This window comes from Cornus florida, unplaced genomic scaffold (assembly GCF_030987335.1).
Source record: "Cornus florida cultivar Cherokee Brave unplaced genomic scaffold, ASM3098733v1 CherokeeBrave_3.0.0_Hap2_Chr09, whole genome shotgun sequence".
In the NCBI taxonomy this organism is placed as follows: Eukaryota; Viridiplantae; Streptophyta; class Magnoliopsida; order Cornales; family Cornaceae; genus Cornus; species Cornus florida.
The window spans coordinates 16392994-16399036 of NW_026775579.1; positions in this window are offsets into that span (position 1 = coordinate 16392994).

Below are 6043 nucleotides of genomic sequence, written 5' to 3' on the forward strand. Positions count from 1 at the left end.
ATTTTCACTTTTCATTGACTCGTAAATTCATAGAGTTTCCTTCTGGTCGTTTTTCTCCAGTTTCAGAGTTTCTGGACCCGGTTGCCGCCGAACTTGTTCGGGGCATAACTTTCTGCTCGGGACTCAGTTTTTGACACTGTTTTTTCTGTTGTTCATATTTTCTTATTTTAAATCTTTTTTTGTTCACCGAGTTTTGCCGTTTGAGTGCGTTTGCTCAAAATCCACTTTTCCGGACCCGGCGGGGCCCTTTCGGGGCACTTTTTGAAATTTCTATAAGTAGTTTGCCCTAATTTTTAAAATCAGATTTTCAGACCTTCTTCCTCCTCTTGGCTGGCAGCCATGGGAGCCCAAGGGGCTGCCTTCACTCTTTCTTCTCCTCCACTTGATTTCCTTGGTAGAAATGCTTCGGCCTTAGCATTTGTTGTTCGCCTCGTCGTGCTCTACCATTACCCCTTATTAGAAACCATTTTTGGCCAAGTTTTGAGTTTGGGTTTGAGGCAAAGTTTGGATTTTCATGGGGCTTCTTGGGGATTCATATAGATCGGGTTGTCCCCGATAAAACCCTTCGGTTTCGGCGGATTCGGAACACTTTTTTTTCGGTGGGCCTTTAAGGTTTTCATCTCAAATTGAGGTAGGAGGTGTTATAGGTTTAATTCTTATTATATAACATGCTATTGATGCTTCTACAACTTAATTGCATGCTTAAATATGAAATCTAGAGATTTTATTATTTAATTTTCTTGTATTGGATTTGATTTTCCCGATTACTTATGACTTGTTTTAAACATGTAGCATGGTAATATAATGCTCTATAATATGGTCATTGACATATATTAAATTGAGGGAATTTGAACAAGTATTAAAGATTTTATTTAATATTTATCTTGAATAAAATATTAAATCATATGGCCTTAACTAGCTTAAAATCAATATGTGTTAGCATATTAAATTAGGCCTTAGCATGCTCTCCAACATAGTTGAATTTGAAAGTAATTGGAGGTGTTTTGAAAATTAGTAATTATTAATTAATTTGATTAATTAATTTGCCCCGAGTGCACTATTCACTCTATTTGAATTCCGACTTGATATTCTTGATTTACATGCCATATAGCTTCACATATATTTGATTTATAATATTCGGTTAGGTTTTGAAACCTTTTATTTAATTAAATTCCATGTTTAAGATTTAATCCTCATGGTGATATACAACTTGGAATTGTATTGTGGCATGCTAGAAAATTAAGCTTAGGTATAGTTGTTCACATATATTAAATTGGGATTAATTGCATGAGAATTGCAACTTTTAATTTATATTTAACTTTAGTAAAAGTTTAATTCTTATGGTCTTAAATTGAATGAAATAAACTTGTAATGTGATATTACATTAGTTCTTGGCATGCTTTCCAACATAGGTTAATTTGAGAGCATTTGGTTAAGTTTGAAAATCAAGAGATTTTAATTAAAAGAATTAATTAAAATCTATTTTGTGGTCCCATTAGCTTAATTAAGATTTTAACTTGATATTTGTATTGGCCATGACTTGTTTACTAGTATATATTAATTGTGGACCATTTGAAGTTGCTTTAGAACCTCGGTAATTAAATTAGCATGATTTAATTAGAGTTCTACTTTGTTGTTCCAATAACCTAATTGAGTTTTAGAATGGATATAGGTGATGACCAAGCCATGTTCTTTAATATGTATTAATTTGAGGTTATTTGGAATTGAATTAGAATCTAGGGAATTTAATTATTTTTATTTAATTAAATTCTATCGAATTGAGCCATGGATTTAATTGTGTTTGAAAGTCGTTTCTATATCAAAATCCTGGACATGGACTTGTTGTATATTCATTTGGTTATTTTTTAGCATTGGATAACACAGTTGCTATGTTTATACTCATAAGAATATGTTTTCCTTATTGAATATATTGTTGCCTTGTGTAATGATTTGCATATTTCGTATTTAACATCATTCATTCATTGCGTGTAACGAATCGCACACTGAAGATTCGACATTCATCATATCATATTAGTTGTGGACTTAGAGCATGTATTGTATAGGTTTCCAAATTTGATTGTGCTTGGTAGATAGTTGATTATCTTGCATATTCCTATTGATATATGCGTTGTTGCATAACTTGTTGATTTTGAAAACTTGGGGATGTCGTTGTTTGACTATGGCTAGGACGTGGTTCTAGTACGGGGGATAGTCCCTCTATATAGTCTAGTGCGCGCATAGGGAGGTTACCTATGGGCTAGTAACCCTAAAGTAACTATGTTGTCGGTCTGATCCAGCGTGACGTCTGAGTATCCACTTTGTTTGATTTCGCATTTCACTTTTAAGTTGGTAACTAGATGATGTTGTAACTTGTTGTTTCTTAATTGTCATTCCATTTTAAGTTACAGGATGTTAACTTTGCGAAATTGTGCTTTATGCGTTGTATTGGAAGTTCTAATGTTTATTAAATTGCATCAATATTGAAAATCGTGTTTTGACGTTCTAATAAAGCTTAGGATTGATCCTATTGAATCATTTATAACTTAGACGTTAGGTGGCATGACCCACTTCTGCTGTTTTCGTGCTTTAGATTTCAAGCTAATAGTTTTAAGAAATTGTATTTTGTTGCTTTGTATAATATGCTTCTATGTGGTTAGATTGCATTGAAGTTGTAAATTGCATTTTGATTGTTCAGCATGGCCTAGGATGATTCCTTAGACTTATTTAGAACATAGACGTTAGGTAAAATGATCACTTTAGTTATTTCTGTATTCGAGATTGCAAGTTAATACCTTTAAGAACCTATATCTCATTGTTTTGTATAACGTGCTTCCATATTATTTAAATGGCATAGATGATGTGATTTATGCTAGAAAAACTCTAAGGTAGCTTAGGATACTCCCTGAGTCTCATTTCGATATAGACGTTAGGTGGCATGAACCCCTTTAACATGTTTCACCTTAAGGTGATAAATTTGTAAAATGCTAGGTCGATGCATGCTCATCTCCTACAAGTAGCTTTATCTTACTCACCCCTATGATACTGGGGCATATTTCAGGTACGAAGACTTGGTTCGTGACGCCTAGCATTCCTTGGATGTCGTGTAGCTTTCAAGTTTTCATTTCATGCAAATGTTAGCATAAAATGTCATATTGTAGACTTATATGTCAAAATATGTATATTTGATTCCATGTATGTAATGTGTGCTTAAGTACACTCCTTTCAATGTATTTGATATGTATGAGATGAGGCCGGAGGCCAATGACCATTATATTGTATTCTATGCAACTTTTTAACTTCATGAAATGTTATGAAAACCTTGAAAAATCGCAAGTCATTGCTTCACCATGGTTGCATCAGGTGTGGGAATTCCATTTTCATTCTTTTATAGGGTCTTATTAATCTTGTATGAAGTGTGGCCAAGGGCCAAACGGTCATTTGATCCTGTTTTATTTTTTTGGATTCCGAGTTTTCATTCCAAGTTTCATTTTTGCCTTTTTGCCCGTTGGGGGGTCGGATTTTGTATCGGTTGTATTTTTAAGTCGTGGACCATTGTAGCACGTCCTAATAGGTAAGTTACATTTGCGTTCATGGTCGTTTCCGGGCAAAACCTTATCGTTTGTGTTTTGAGCCTCTTGTGAATTCATTTCGTACCTTTTTTGCATATTCTGATCTAGGGGTATTATAGACTTTTCACAGTAGTTTTATTTTCTTCTTTCAATATGGTTGAATAGAAAACATGATTTTAGGGGGGGTTTCTTTTTTGTGTTTTTCCAGAAAATGTCGTCTTGGCATCGGAAATCGCTTACGAAGTTCAGCTTTCAGTTTTCTATTTAGCAGCTTTTTCGACCCTCTGGACCAGATTTCTTGGGAGGGCATTTTGGGCATTTTACGTTGAGTTTTTTTTTTATTCTCTTGTGATTCATGTAGAAAACTCAATTTTGAGAGAGGTTTCTTTTTTGTATTTTTGCAAAAAAATTCATCTAGGCCTCCAAATTCAGCCTCTGTTCTGGATTTTTCTGAAAAACAAACCCACAGCAGCTTTATGGGCTGCTGCTGCCAGCCATGTGTGCACCAGCGCACGCATGGCGTGCATGGGCGTGCGCATAGGGCTGTCATGGCCCCTCGTCTGGCTGCCGCGACGTCAACTCTTCTTTTGGGCTTTTCTCCTACGTCCGAACTCCGATTCAAGTAAATTTTTTTTTGAACTTGCCTAATTTTTCGCTGTCTTTCCAACGGTGTGCTCAGTTGCACCAGGTTCTTCCTGGATAATTACCAGTTTACCCTTTTTGCCTTAAGTGCTCGTTTTTCTTCGTCATGCCATTTCTCCTTCGTCCAAACTCTGAATCATGCGATTCTTGAGCCCATCATGATTAGTTTTTCATTGTCCTTCCAGCGTGTGCTCGGTGGAACCTGAATCTACAGTTTACAGAAATGACTATTTTGCCCCTGGGGGCTTATTTGTCATATTTTCGATCTTTTGCTTCCGCATCAGTTCTTGTTGAATTCCACGACCTTATGGAAGGTCACTTTGACTTCTTAGAGTCTTGTTTTCTGTTTTCGCTTCCGCATTCGGATCCATTATCGGATCATCCTTACGGTTCATCACAGGACACGCTGGCCTAAAAACCAGGGTCGTCATAGTCTTCACATATATTTTACCCAAAATCAATTTAAGTGACTACAACACTTAAAAAATAAAATTAATTAAGCTAATTAATTAATTTTCTCTAGATTTCCAAACATATCTAACTGTCCTCAATTTAATATATGTTAAAGAACTCACCAAGGCCTACTTTAATATTACATTATAATTTGATTCCATGCTTGATACAACTAGGTGAATTAAGCTTTCACAAAAGATAAGTATTAAATAAAATTTGCAATTCTTATTCAAATAACTCCAATTTAATATATATCAACCACCATACCAAGGCCTAAATTTCTAGCATGCCACAATTTAATTCTAAGTTGCCTAGCATCATGAGAATTAAATCTTAAACAAAGAAAATAATTAAATTAAATTCTATAACTTGAACAAGGCATACTCACAAGTTGTATATCCTCATATAACAATCAATACAACATTAATATGACCCTAAAACATCCCCTACCTCAATTTGAGATGAAAATCTCAAAAGCCACCTAAACGGAACGGCTCTGAATCCGACAATACTTCGGGGTTTTGTCGAGGACAACGCCGTGAACAAGAATCCCAAGAAAGCCCCATGAAAATCACAACTTGACCTCAAAACTGAACTCAAGAAATGGTCAAAAATGGATTCTAATAAGGGTGAAAGAAGCGCGTAGTCAAGACAAACACAAAACGCGAAGGCACTATGACTTTAAAACAAAGGGAAGGAGGTTTATATGAGAGAAGCAGGGTGGCAGCCCCCCTTGGGCTGCCATAGCAGGTTCTGGTCATGCATGGAGAGGGGAGAAGATGACTTTTAAATTTTAAGTCCCCATATTTATAGAAAATCTCAAAAAGTGCAACGAACGGGTCCTGCTAGGTCCGGAAAAGTGGATTTTCAGTAAACGCGCTGAAACGGCAAAACTCCATGAATGAAAAACAGGTTCAAAATGAGAAAATATGAACAATGGAAGAAACGGCATCAAAAACTGAGTCCCGAGTAGAAAGATATGCCCCGAACAAGTTCAGCGGCAACTAGGGCCAAAAATCCTGAAACTGGAGAAAAATGACCAGAAGGAATTTCTAAGAGTACACGACTCAACAAAATGTGAAAATGAATCCCGTACAAGGATCCAGGCTCCAGACGAGGTATTTTGCAATAACTTTCATTAATTGCACAATGGCCCCTTCAAAAAGTGAAAAATGCACTAATGACCCAGAATGAAAATATCTTCCAAAAATATTTTCTTAAAAACTCCTAAAATAAAATATTTTCAAAAGATATTTACGAAAAATACACCAAGAAAAAAAAAATTTCTGAAAAACTATGCATCTATGCCCTTATGGACACTGGGAGCAACTAAAGTACTTTTTTGCAAAAGTAAAGATACGTATTTCGTGGAAACCACT